The sequence below is a fragment of the Salvelinus sp. IW2-2015 genome, linkage group LG31 (assembly GCF_002910315.2).
Source record: "Salvelinus sp. IW2-2015 linkage group LG31, ASM291031v2, whole genome shotgun sequence".
Lineage (NCBI taxonomy): Eukaryota > Metazoa > Chordata > Actinopteri > Salmoniformes > Salmonidae > Salvelinus > Salvelinus sp. IW2-2015.
The window spans coordinates 10,750,060-10,765,101 of NC_036870.1; the positions used below are offsets into that span (position 1 = coordinate 10,750,060).

The window sequence follows — 15,042 nt, forward strand, 5'->3', positions numbered from 1 at the left end:
GCTGTTCTGTGAAGGGAGTAGTYCACAGCATTGTACGAGATCTTCAGTTTCTTGGCAATTTCTCTCATAGAATAGCTTTCCCACTCATAATATAGAGAGATATGTGATAGTATACAAATTTAAGCAAGATTTGTAATGATTATGTTTTAGTCAAATATTATATATGTTTGGGCTTCTTGCAGTCAATTTTCAGTCTATAAATGATGTGAAATCTAAATATCGCATGACATCTAAGGATTAGGCCTACTGTATAAGATGTGATATAAAAAAAAGTTTKGTTTTTTCCAAACCCTTTGTAATTTATTATGATCCATGCACCGCGATGCATAGAAGTAGGCCTACAGTATCCTTGTACTAGCCTCAAAAGGAGGGGCGACGCGGACGCGCGCTCAAGGTTTGCATGCTGGCGCGCATGGGTAAAACACTTGCAGTTCGCATGTCAGCTGTGGCAAGAAACTTCATTAAACCTCGACTATGCCGTGATAGTACTCGAATTGTTTTCGTTTTTATCACACGTTTTTAAACAACTGGTATTTCCTATTTGTATTCTTCTTTCAGTATGGTCTTAAAAGCAAAAACATGGAATGTATATCTGTGTGGAAACTAACGTGGGGTTTAAATCTCACGGCTGTTTTGCTTTCCATCGTTCGGGTGTGCTACATACAGGATACTGCAGCAAGTCTTTGAAAGGATATTTGCCCTTAAAATATACTTTACTATTGAGTTTCTTTTTTCAGTCAGTTTTGGAGGACAGAATACACATTTTTACTACAGTTTTGGCAAGATAATACATTGCTGAAAATGGAGACTGTCATTGAAAGAGAATGCAGTGCACTCGGAGGACTTTTTCAAACAGTGATAGGCGACATGAAGGTAACACTTCGGGGACTCATGTATTCATTGTTTATCTTAATATTTATTTATTTTTCGTAGGGTATTATCTTCATTTTAATTTTCAAAAGAATAATACGTTTTTTTGATATGGCAGTACGTGCCCTCGTATGGTTATACCTAATCGATATGACATTGACTGTGATAGATAAAGGGCATGCAATTACATTTGATTTTGCAGAATACGATAAAAATTCAAAGAGTGGCAAGCCGGCAAATTATTGTGTACAGCCTAGGCTACTAAATTGCGCTCACGGYGGGACTGCATAGAATCGAGACACGCACGGTGGGTGTGTTCTGATTCGTTGACAACAAACGGTTGCATATAAAAGGCTAAATGATCCAGGATATGGATTAGAAAAGAATGTTCTAAAACCACGTCAATCAAGTAGCAGTAAATGCATGTCCTGAAGGTTTCCCCTTGACTTTTGTRCTGAGGAGAGCAATAAAATGTGTCACTGTTGAGATGTGACACTCATTTAGGCTACGCATCTGTTTTATTTAGCTTTTCTCATAAACTCAACAGTTGGAAATGAAAGAAATGCTATTTTTGCACAATGTCATCTCAGAAGGAAGCARGACAATTTGTATTTTCTATGCTTAGCCTAATAAGCAGAGAGAAAAAAAATTATAGAAAAAATCATATTGTCGCACGCTCCAGTCTGCCTGAAAGTGTTGGCGCGCCTATTCTTACCTGTTCCCACCTGTTCCTCTGACAACTGAATGCAGTGAAATGGTGGCAGGCGAATTCAAAAGGGTGTGAACTGTGAAAGTTTGCCCTTTAGCTGTGGCTGAGTGCATTTTGGGGTTTGTGGTGGACCCCTCCCACCCCCCAATATTACAACCTACTGTATGTGTTGTGATAATTGCGTTGTTTGCTCTATAACCTGTTATTTCATATGCCTTGCGACCGTGATATATAGGTGTAAAGGGTCGAGACAATAAGAGGACACAGTGGAAGTATAAATTCAACCACACCTTTGTTTTATCACAAAACCAGATAACAACCTCTGTCCAGCGAAGTCCACAAAGCATATTGCATGTACAGTAACAGACAAGTTAATGTTTCCATTTCAACTTCATCAAATCACCTCTGCTTAGTCTAATACAGTGACAACTAAAAGATACCAAAAACTATTTAGGGCAATCAACGTAAGCTAAATATGTGGCTAGCCATGGTTCTGATTTGTGTGTGTGTGTGTGTGTGTGTGCGCGTGCTCCTGCAAGTAGAAAAACATGTTGACTCACCCTACTTGTAGAGAAACGCCAACGCCATCCTCCTCTCTTGACGAAACAGTTTATCACTCTGTCATACAGTACACACTTATTTTTTGTTGTCCTAGGCTACCTAGCTAAAATGCTTACTCGCTAGCCTAGTTAACATTAGCCTTCTACATCTAGCTACATATTGAACTTCCATCCTCTCAGGCCAGGGGCACAACAATGTATGAATGATTGGATCAGAATTGCCTTTATAATCATTGGCCAGTATGGAGAATTAAGTAAAACCACAAGTCCAAATCTCRAGCCATGGCTAATGTAGGAAAGGGACAATTTTAGCCACCAGAGGACAACAACACAACGAGATGCAACAATTCAAGTTTTTCTGTTAAATCTGTTAAATTTGTSAAGGGGGGCCGATGCTCGCTGGCTTCCCTTGCCTTCAATGCTACGGGCGGCAACAATGTCATACTCGTTTTGACCAGACAGCGTCAGATAGAGGGCCTGCACATACGGAGGGGCGCTGTTTCGCTCGCTCAGGTGCTTTCTCCGGTGAAATACATTCAGCCATTTGCAAATTGAAGGAAAATGATGAAACACAGAGAGGCGAAAGATAAATCATTTTTTTATTGGTCAGTTGTTTTGGGAAGCCAGGCTTCCTTTGGCATCCATGAATACGTGCCACTGGTGGCGGATAAACATTTGATGTAGGAGAATAGAGATGAAAACAAACAAATGAAAACCGTGATGTCCATGATCTGGTTTGAGAAACTTTTGCAAAGCCATGTGATCAACTCCGCATTAACTATAAATTGTTTCAGAGAAATAATGGGACAAACATTAGAGAAATGGGCAACTTTTGTAGATTCTGATGACGACAAATGCTTTCCAATGGTCTAACATTAGGCAAAATATGTTCATTCATGATAGCCTTCTACAGCCATTTCAGACATAGGTTTCACTGGACCTGTGTAATAAACCATTTTCGTAGGTGGAGGGCTTTTCCAAAGGGCACCYGGAATTACACTCTGGTCTGCTGGCGGATGTGTACATGTGTGGGTGGGGATTGTCTGTGTGTGCCTATATTTGCTCGCCAATGTTTGTGCTTAAATTGAATCAGCGTGCTGGTTGGTGTGCGTGTGTGTTAATACATCATTCATTTAGATACTGTTCACACATCCCTTATTGTCTAAGGCTTCAGATGATTCATTGATTGCTTAGACTCTAAGCAGACATATTACCAATCATCTGTTTAACTGGAACCAATCCTACATGCCTTTTCTGAGCTCCAAGCATTCTTTAAACTGAGTATAAATACTGCAGTATGAATGACAAAAAAATCATGGAATTCAGTGATAATTGAATCATTTCAGAATTGGTTCTATAGAGGTTTACTTTTAGGTTTTATTTGTGAGTTGTGCTACTTCATGGATCTGTTTTCTGGATACATTAAGCCTAGTCCTGAAATAAAACCGGCTACTCAATGGAGAGTCTAGGACTAGGCCTAATACTGTTTGTGTCTGGGAAACCGGCCCATAATGCTTTATTCTCTATTACCCCTTCAAATGTATACGTGTTTGAGCACCATTACATTATTAATCTGTTGGCTTGAGGTTGAAGGTAATGCTATTGAGGGCATTGGATGTAGGCCTACTTTGGTTTATTAATAAAGTATTTATATTAAATCAGAGTGGATCATCACTCTGGCTAAAATAATCCTCTCACTGGGGGGTTGGGGTGAAATGACTAGATGAAGCATAGAACTGAAARGGATGGAAAAGATAACCAGATACAACGCAGAGCTCTAGGGTTTATGACCATAAATTGATGGATCCATGAGAAGTCTTGTTGAACATAGAGCCATGTTCTTCTTACCCATTTCATTTCTGAGATGAGCACCATGCGTTAGAGTTGCCTGAGTCAAAGCCTGATCTTTTTGTTTGCCTGACTCAATGCATTTTAAATGATCTGCATTTATTCAGTCACTGCATTGAATCTGAAATGCCGTTTGCGATGCTAAAATGATGATCTCTCAGTAGGAAATCAACGCATCGAAGCCATATAAGTGAGTGGCGTGGTGAATTCATGCAGTGCATACTTCATGTTATTCCTCGCCCAGCGACGTAAAGGATGGGTGCCAGGGAGATTGAAGTGCAGCGTCATTGCCTCGATCGTGTTGTCACGGTAACCAATGTGGAGGGCTAGTGCCGTGGATGAACAAAAGGATGCCTGAGTGAGGCACTGAGAGACGGCAGACTTCACATGTATTCCTCCTCTCAGGGGAGTGCGGCTAGGGCACTAATCAATCACTCAATACATATCACCTTGACAACGACAAGTCTGACAGTGTGCTATCTCGTTAACCCCACCGCCCCGTAGTGTGATTGTTCGGCCCCATTATCAACTCATGGCTGTGATCCATTGCTATCACAGTAAAAAGGCTTACGGTGTATATTTTCTACTGTGTTTTCTGTGTTCAAAACAATAGGGTTGTGGGTAGTTATTTGAATTGAGTAGTCTTTTCAGAGAGTGAATTGAAATGCAGATCTTGTATCTCAAATACACCATGTTCATGTGTTATCACATATTTACTCAAAGAGCGGAGGAAGTTGAGCTGGAATTGAATTGACCCACCTAAGTAGTTTAACCCCTGTCTGTATTCCTGTGCAGGTCTCTTCATCAGTCATGGACACACTTATGCACTTTTACACACACACACACACACACACACACACACACACACACACACACACACACACACACACACACACACCTCTAAGAAGACACTTGTGTTTGCCCACTCAGCGAGCATGTCACTCCCAGCTAGAGGCCGTTCCCTGTTGACTTCCACGGTCTCTTGCCTTCCAGCTGTGGTGTGGCCTTGTTAGCTTCACCCAGACTGCCCTGGTGACAGATGTTTACTGCATGGCCCCCAGACTATAGCTGGCTAGCTACCACTCTGGCCTTTCACCACCACAGCCCTGAATTTAGACGTTAGAGGCCTGGGAGGGGAGGACAAGGTGCTTCAARCAGAGGCCAACATGTCTTTAGACAGGCAGGCTAACTTACAGTCACCTGCTTTTAAGAGTAGTGTCAGTCCTATATGGTACATTTCAMGTCCCGTGTGGCTCAGTTGGTAAGAGCATGGCGCTTGCAACGCCAGGGTTGTGGGTTRGATTCCCACGGMGGACCAGTAAGAACATGTATGTGCTCTGGATAAGAGCGTCTGCTAAAAATGACTAAAGTGTAAAGTAAAAATGTTTAGGGCTGCAGGTAGCCTAGTGGTTAAGAGCACTGGGACAATAACTGAAAGGTTGCTGGTTTGAATCCATGAACCGACTGGGTGAAAAATCTGTCAATGTGTCTGAGCAAGGCACTTAACCGTAATTGCTCTGGATAAGAGTGTCTGCTAAATGACAAAAATATACATTTGCAATGTTCTTGCACCTCATACTGAATAAGCCTTCAAGGTCTTAGCACTAACAACAAAGGCAACACTCAATCGATGGGATTCTTATGATGTTTGAAGCKTATTTAAGCAATGAGGCCCAAGGGGGTGTGGTATATGGCCAATATACCACGGCTAAGGGCTCTTCTTAAGCGCAATGCATAATGCCTGGATACAGCCCTTAGCCGTATATTGGCCATATACCACAACCCCCCCGAGGTGCCTTATTACTATTATAAACTGGTTACCAACGTAATTGGTATATGGTCTGATATACTACGGCTTTCAGCCAATCAGCATTCAGGGCTTGAACCACCCAGTTTATAATCCACTTTTTAGYACTCTTCGGTTTACTGTAGTTCAACTTCACTCAGGTTAGCCTACTTTCTCAACAGAGATACCGCAATGCAGTATTGGGACTTTGAATTGAACCCAATTTGATCCTAACTGTATCCATATTGCCTGTGGGCTATTGTTTTACATACACTGAAAGTGAGAGTGGGGTCTACAATCTCAGTATGGGTCTATGGATTTACTTWATTGATCTCTCCCATTGTTGCTCTTGTATATGTGAGATTTTTCAGACATGAGCTTGTGGACATGTTGCATTAGAAATGTTTTTGTGTGTACTCCTCGTCCTCACATGTTCCTCTTTTATGTCCTCAGAGCAGTTAACCAGTGTGGGATGACTTCATCAGCAAGGCCGGGAAGCTACAATCACAGCTCAGGTAAACAAACAAACAAAACAACACAACAAAGAAACACGGACTTACTGCACATCTCTACAACACACACACACACACACACACACACACACACACACACACACACACACACACACACACACACACACACACACACACACACACACACACACACACACACACACACACACACACACACACACACACACACACACCACACACACACACACACAAGGCAACACTCCATTTACCCAGCCTCATAGAAACAAAAACAAAAAATCCTTCTTCTTCAAATGTTCCTTGTTATCTGTCTAGAATTTCACACTCACCCTGCCCTGGTCTTGTCAGCGTGTTTCTGGATCACAGTTGCACACAGTCACAGCTGAAGGTCATGAGGGAAGGAAGAAAAAAAGGGAAAAACTTAATGAACCTTTCATCAACTGAGATTAACGATCAAATCATAAAGTCATTATCTCAGCGTGGTGGATCAGCGCAGCGCGCCAGAAGCTTTTATTTCAGGCCAAGGGTTACACTGGGTTAACCCGCTGAAAAACATCTTTACTTCCTTGTCCCGCTGAGGTTTGTGGAAGAAAAGGGTTCCTGAGAAATCCTGCCACTGATGTGACAGAAGCCAGCTGGAAATGTCCTCCTCCTAGCCTCTTGGCCTTTTGCTCATTCAACAAGTCTTCTTGCATCCATAGCTCTATAGTCTCACCCTTTACTCTCCGCAGGTAAAGCGAAACGTGCTAACATTACAAACAATACATGCATTTTTCTAGTTTTCTATTTTTCAGCTCTTTCTCACCACATGGTAAATGGTGTGTCTACAATAGCATGTGTGTGAAGCAAAAAAAAATTGCGTCTGTGTACAGCACTGTGCATGTACGTGCTTACGTGACACACACCTCTGTAATCTAGAACAGTAGCAGTGGCACGGTGCACCAACTACATGCTATAGGGAGTGAGTTCCGGAGTGCCAAAGGGCAGATAACCATAACCTCTGCAGTGCCAATTGTGTGCGACCTAGTCCGGGTGTTTTCCTAACACCATTTTAAAGGAGAATTTTGCTTTTTAAAATGGCATGTTATAGAAGGGTCCAGACCCTTTTATTTTAGCGATTCCTCATCCTCGTTGTGCAGCTCTGAAAAAAACATGAATTAATGCTCCGAAAACAGCCAAGTAAGTCCTTTTAGAGCCCCCATACTGCACAACGAGGATGCGCGGAAGTGAATCGCTGGTTGGGGTAAGTGAAATTGATAAAAAAGTGTCTGGACCCTTCTACAACTTGCCATTTTACATCCAAAATAAAAAAAAGTGTGTATAAAAAGGCCAAATTCTCCTTTTAAATAGCTCATCTGAATTTAGAGTAGACATGCCCACTCTTTAAGAAACCATGCTCTGCTTTAAATAACGAAGAATGCATGCATCCACTTAGCCTTGTGTTTTTCTGAGCTCAAATGAATAGTCGTTACTTCATTAAGAATGAGAGAAAAGCAACCCTTTGATTGCACATTGTACAACAGAGTACCATCATGCAGCATGTGGCTCAGTTGACTTTCCTAACCTGAAATGATTTATAACATCAAATTGGTGGATGATACCTTGCCTACCTACTGACTTCAATTTCAGCTCAGTTTCTTGTCAACAAAGGTCAGTCTCTACTTTATACAATTTCAGGGAGGGCTGGAACAGACAATTTAGTAATGGATTTGTTTCTCTGGCTGCATGGTAATCTTAAAATGCAGAAATGCAAGGGCGTAGAGGTAAAAAAAAAAAAAAAAAAGCCTCAACAATAATCCAGATTAAATCTACCGTGACCCCTTTATCCATAGTTTTGTACGCCATGCAGTGTGGTTGCTTATGGTTACCACCTAAGGGGGTTTGAAATTGTGTAAATACGGGGATGGTTGAAGGTTAACATTTTCATATAGTTAGATGGTGAATACTCATGAAAGGTAATGCAAAAAAATGGGAATCTAGTTGGATGGGGGGGGGGGGGGCAATAGAGGTAGATGGAGGGACCCACCCCACCTATATAATTGTAGGGTAAACACTGACCCAACTTGACCAGACTACTAACTCTGTCCACCCCTTTCCCAACGCATATGGTGCTACTAGTGAAGTGATTCAAACCATGGTGAATATGGGTGTTGTATGGTTGTAGGCCTATGTTGTACATATGTTGTATTGTATGTTCTGCTGCCAATAATAATCAGAATGGTGACCAGCTGTGTCTTTCTCATCTCCCAGGACGACAGTTGTCGCGGTAGCCGCCTTCCTGGACGCCTTTCAGAAAGTGGCTGATCTGGCAACCGGCAGCAGAGGTAAGCAGATGTACCTCATAGTCGGGGGGCTGTGAAGTGTGTGTGTGTGTGGTTTGGAGGACGAATGGCAGTGGGGTATTGTGGGGGCTGGTCGTGATGCTAAGGACACATATTGACAGAGGAAATCACGTTTTCTCCTGGTTGCTGTTGCAGTCTTTCATGTTCTATACATGTATAAGACTTGTCTTAATCATTTAGAATGATTTACAAAGACCCACATCGTAATAATGTATGTGCCCCTCTTTAGACAGCTCTCTCTTAACCTTTCATTTGGACTTCCAAGAGCCACTAATAGTCATGCTCACTCACCCTCCTGTTAACCTCTAACCTCTAACCTGCCTTTCTGGCAGACACTTGAGCACTGAGCTGTCCACCTCTTTGATGGATGCATGTACAGTATGTTCATGTCTTGGAAACTATGTTTCCTCATACCCACTATCCTAATACACTATGACAGTGTTTTTGTCAACAAACAGCAAAATGTCAACATAACTGGAGCTGCCTTGTCATTTCTGAAGGCATGACCTAACTGACGATGTGGGGAATATTTTTGCTATACACACTTTTATGTGGTAACAGTGAGTGTATTACATTTATGACAGCCTTACGAATGCTATATGAATGTTTTTCTGAAGGAGTAGTCTCCCTCACCCTCAACAATCGGAACTGTCAATCTAATGCGACGTCAAGCTTCCATCAGCAGGATTTGTGGTCCTAATGTTGTTGACAGAGTGGTTGTAAGATGCAGGAAGAGTGGGTTTGTGGTCAGGTCGGGTTGGTCTCTCTGCCCACTACAGAGCGCTGTCATGGCCACTGCCTGTCACGGTGACAGAGCGAGCCACGACCAGGCAGTCACTCTTCGCTTGGCTAATTTAAGGGTCAGTAGGACAGTGGAGCTTTTTCATTTAATGTGAGGGGTGTCACATCTTAAAGAACTGTCATGTTCCATCAAACACTTTTAAGTGTTAACATGAGAATATGGTTCAAGAACACTGGCCACACCATCCTGGGCGGTTGAACCGTGGTTGTGGTCGCGTCTGTGACGGTGCAGCTTTGTTTTGTGGTGAGACTGAGCACCTCCGAGGGTTTACAGTTGAAGTTCACAGGGAGGGCATGTCCTGAATAGAATGGACTTCATTTGGAGACTTTTGTCACTTTAAGTGGTAAGGTGGGATACTCGGCAGTGGACAGAGTGAAGTGAGAATGGTGACCTCCTTTTCCTCTCCTCTCCTTCTTTTCTCCCTCCTTTCTAATATGTAGGCTACTACCCACAATGATTTCCAAGGTTTTATGACATAACCAAGGAAGCCCACAGACCTTTAATATCAATATGTAAAATGTAAGCATTTTTTTGATCTCCCTTGGCTTTCATTATAAAACCCCTCTGATTCTTCAGTAATATGTTATCCATTCCAATCCAAATACATGTTTTTTCAATACATCAGTAATGACATATTGTAATGCCACATGTTTTTATTCAATCCTGTAATGGCTATTGAATCTGGCTGCCATAGATTCAGTGCAATCATTACGTAAGCTACATAACCCTATTTATACATTTCCGCATATTCATATCCTCTGCTGTAAATTATTGCAGCTAGACAATCAGACGCTCACAACTCAAAGGCCACAGTGAGAGGCCTTTCAACACAAAGGATGAAAGGTCAAAATTTGACAATACCTTTCAACTGTGTAGGTGTTTGGGAATATCAACCCAACACAGTGGAAATAGCCACCAGTGCTAAATAAAAGCATTTTCTTAATGCTGAGCACCTTAATCCAGTTTGTCTATGTCATAACTTTCAATACCAGTTTTAGAATAGGCTATTATATAATGTGGCCTAGGACAGRGATTCTCAACTGGTGGGTCGTGAGGTTTTGAATGGGTCACGGTTATCTGAGTAAAAAAACGACTTAAACCAGGTAGAAAGTGTGTTGGAATGTCAGTGTACTTACATTTTTAAATCATTTAATCTCTGAACAATATTTCTTCAATCACAGTATTTTCAATATAGAGTTTAGAAACGCTATTTTGGTTGATTTCTTTTGTTGGTCTCAAACCAGTGAGTTTAACTTTCTTCATCAACAATATGGGCAAAATGTTTTTATTGACAATGAAAGAGGTGGGAATGTTGTTCCCTTGTCATATAATTGCTACATTTTAATATCAGTATGGCATTAAAAATAGTTTTCCAGATTGTACTTTGGCGAGTATTGCGTCGCAACTGAGACAACCTGGTTCAATTTGGGTCCCGAGGCAAAACCAGTTGAGAACCACAGGCCGAGGAGAGGAGATTGTCTGCCACAGTGTATGTATGTTTACAGATGTTTTTGTTGTACGATAGGACCGTATTTTCTCCATGTCAACATACATTGTCATATAGACATGAAAACGTCATTATGGGAGGTTCCGTAGTTAGCCACACTGCACCGTGATTAGCCATTGGCTGTTTTTGTGTGCTAGTCCCTAGACGGGGGAGATTGACTGAGTGTAGGGAGGCCCATTTTTCAATCTAAAGTGGAGTACACCTAAAATAGCAGTGCTTTGCCCTCCTTTCATTCTTCCCTTTCATTACTCGGTCTGACTGTCTGGGTGTGGTGTGAGACAGCCCGTATGATGACCATGTAAGGTCAGGGCCCAACACAACGTCCAGTCACGGTTTTGTTTATGCAACCCACAAGGCCACTAATGTTTGTTTCTTTTGTGCCCTTTGTTTGTGCCTTATGCGTCTTTTGTTCCAATGCGTGTTATGTACAGTATTATCCACTTACGCAGTCGCGCAGCCTTTTGAGGAACTATGAGGTTCCTAAAGGACAGGCCTACAATTGTCAGTGCACCTCCCAGATTGTTTGAACTAGCGACTAAGACAGCCACACTACTCCAGTCCACACCCCTATCCTTTACCTTTAATCCAGGATAAACAGTCCTTCGGTAGGCTACGCTAAACCCCCACCTCATTTTCATATTTATCTGCGTCTCAAAGAGGCCGTTGCGAACGGATGGCCATATGTGCTTGGCTCCTGTCCTGTCCTTCCACACAGCAGCTAGTCACAGCCAGACCGGTGCTCATGGCAACAAGTATGGAAATCAGGAGGGCTGGTCCCACCTCTGGAGCCATGCTGTAGGAGTCCTTAGCAGCTCAGRGGTGGGAGACGGCATAAGCAATAGACAATAGGAGTAGACCATTATGAAGAGCAGTGTGTGAAGACACCTGACATAGGACTTTGTTCATGTTGATGCACCCTTGTTCAGTGTGATGGGAGTTTGATTTCAATTTCCAATGGATATGAACACAGTACAGTCTCAATGAGGTTTGCTTGCGTTGGATCATGTGATCAGCCCTTTGTGTTAATTAATGGCCATTTGYCGCTCAACTCTACGGCTAAATGCATCATAGAACTAGAAATTACAGAACAGTCATCACTGCCAAAAGCATGTGCTAAACACATGTTTGCTACACTCACATTGAAGTCTCAGTTTGTATGCGACAAGCATTCAACAGCTAAATCCGGGCCTACTTCCTCTGACACAGCACCGTTAATGTCTTTATATAAAAACCAGGAGACGCAGTCATTCTGTCTGCTCTATTTCTACATCCAGCACCTATTTGCTATGTATTGTGTGGCTGTGGTTGCCATGGCGCCCCACTGCCAGGAAGGATTCCTTTCTTTAAGAGCTCGGGGTGTTGTGGCAGATGTCAGCAACCCTTCTGTGTTGCCTTTGAGAGAATTAGATCCTGCAGGTAAAAAGGGCTAGCCTGGTCCCAGATCTGTTTGTGCTGCCTTGCCAGCTCACTCACGTGACAATGAGTATAGCAGTTGTCAAGACAGCACAAATACAGTGGCGTAGTGGAGTTTCGCGGGGCCCCCCACAAGGTGCGAGCAAGGCCCCCCYTGGGGCAGAGAGAAAAATGTGCAGTATTATAGCTCATCTCATACTTCAGTATTTTACACATTTTGCCATGAGGCTGAGAGGAAGTGTTGCTGTTTTAGAGCTTAGGGATTCTTGAAAGATGGGACAATCTAAACTTTTTTTCCCACAAATATTTGTCATACTTTTAACCCAAAAAGGTATATATATTTTGATAGACCAAAGTAGCAGCTATCAAACCATGTAAAGGAACAACCTTCTATTGATTTATTTTTCATAAAATGTAACTAACTGGATTTTTGTCAACTCCGTCAGTCACCATGAAAGGCATTTCATTTTTACAATTATTGTCCAACAAGTGTTTAAAGGCCTTGATTGTTTCATTCTAACATTAGATTATTCAAATAGGGTATACAAATCACCAAACGTCTTTTTGTTTTATTTTATAGCACTACTAAAAGCTCCAGGGCTAATTAGATTTAGAACATAAAACAACATTTATAAAGCAAACATTATCCATTAGGTCCAGCACAGCAAATTGTTTAAGCATATGTTGCAGATCTGTGATTATAATATTTTGTCAGAATACGAAAAAAGATATATTGACTCCATCAGTGACGCAGTTGACAAGCTCTGACGGAGTTGACAACATATACTCATAACAGACATTTTTGCCTCTAAAAGTTAAATACAAACATCTGTAAAATATGGAAATTTATTCATTTGAAAATCCCCAATAAAAACAACCATTTTATCAGATCTTTCAGCACTCTGACGGAAATGATGTCAGACAAAAATCTGACGGAGTTGATGTTTTACGGAGTTGACAAACATTTTGTTTTTCATCAGTTGCTTTATGACTATAAAAAACGAATTAAATGTAACATATTTGAACCAAAATTCATATTCTATCAGGCAGAAGGAGTTGACAGTTTATGGTTGTGACCATGGTGATTCCAATATTGTTTGTTTAAATCTATCAAAAGTAGAGAATTTTACAGACCATTAGTGGTCTTGTTGCACTACATTTAATGAGGACATGAATAAGGGGTCCTTATGGTGTAGCTGTCCCTGCTCATTCCTGATTCATTTACGATTTTAGACAACTCTGATGCAGTTGACCAAATCTCCAAACACATCTTTTAGGAATCACAGTTTTGAGATACATATTCTTTAAAGTCACAAAGGGCTATTGCAAGAAACTACCATGAGATAATTGAGTTAATATCCATTATTGACCCATTTTTATATATATATATATATAGAGAGAGAGCTTTTTTGGGAGTTTGAAAATGAGCTCCTTTGCGCTGGACAAGGACATGTCCAGATATTGAGCCGACATTAATAATATTGAAAGTATTTAGAACATTTCCAAAACAAATCTTCTCCATTATAAAAGTCCTTTAAATGTAAATGTTYTAATGTAACAAAATCCATTATTTTCCACTATAAAAACAATTGTCCCTGCCAGACAAGGAATGTCCCGACTTTCAAGAATCTTTGCTCGTGGGCCCCCGTCTCGCGGGGGCTGCAGGGGTGTGTGCTACGCCAGTGCACAAACAGATCCAGGGTAAGAAATGGCCTCAATGTAGGTGACAGAGGTGAAAGGGTTTGAAGAATTACTAAGATATACTGTAAGGTCAAGCGGTACGGAGAAATGACTGTTGCATCAGGACTGGCATTAACGTCACATGCAGTGGTTCAGATTGGAGGGACTGGAGTTCCACCAATCTGACAACTGTTAAAAATGGTKATTGAAAAACAAGTCCGACTGAGAATATGAAAATTAGAAAAGGTGAATATCCACATATGCTAATTGATGATTGTAAAATGTACTACAACGTATATAAAACTTTACGTCAGATGATATGTAGTTATTATGTAGATCAATTGGTGGCCCACGGTTTCAAAACCCGGTCCACGAGCCGATTTGATGTGGCCGGCCAAGGCCTTTTCGTTTATGTCCCTTGGAGCACATGCAAGTGGGCAAATCACTAGAGGATGCACAGTGAGTGGTCCCCACACAGACAGAAGGACTGGCATGCCAGTCAGGGGGAAAAGCCTCAGTGCCATCAACTGTACAGATGGACTCCTTTGGCAGCTTCTGCTTTTATGATCTCATCTCTGCAAAAGGGAGAAATCAGATTTACTGCATTGCGCAAGACAGGGCATTTTTATCATTTCAAGGGATTTTCAGTGCTACTTTTCACACTAAAGGGGTAGATTTGTGGAATTGTTTTTGTTAAGTTCTTTTATATCAGTGCAAACTAGCAAATCACATTTTGTGGATGAATTCAATTTGTTGGTTTATTTTGCTGAATTCACTTTCCTTAGTAGCTAGCAGTGGTGGACAAATTATCAAATTTTCATACTTGTTTTAAAGTAAAGATACCATAATAGAAAATGACTCAAGTGAAAGTCACCGAGTAAAATCCCACTTGAGTTTTTTATTTCCGGATAGCCAGGGGCACACTCCAACACTCCAACACTCAAACATCATTTACAGATAGCCAGGGGCACACTCACACACACCTTCACACATCATTACAGATAGCCAGGGGCACACTCAACACTCCGACATCA

The 15,042-nt window shown here is 41.5% G+C and overlaps 1 protein-coding gene across 1 annotated transcript in view; it reads left to right on the forward strand.

Moving 5' to 3' along the window:
• Nucleotides 1-415: 415 nt before the first annotated feature.
• The window catches only part of LOC111955609 (protein MTSS 1), a 47,352-nt gene continuing 32,725 nt past the window's right edge, over nt 416-15,042 (forward strand). The window contains exons 1-3 of the mRNA XM_023975829.1: nt 416-873; nt 6,227-6,288; nt 8,515-8,588. The gene's annotated coding sequence lies outside the window, so the exon portion shown is untranslated. The remainder of the gene's footprint in view (nt 874-6,226; nt 6,289-8,514; nt 8,589-15,042) is intronic.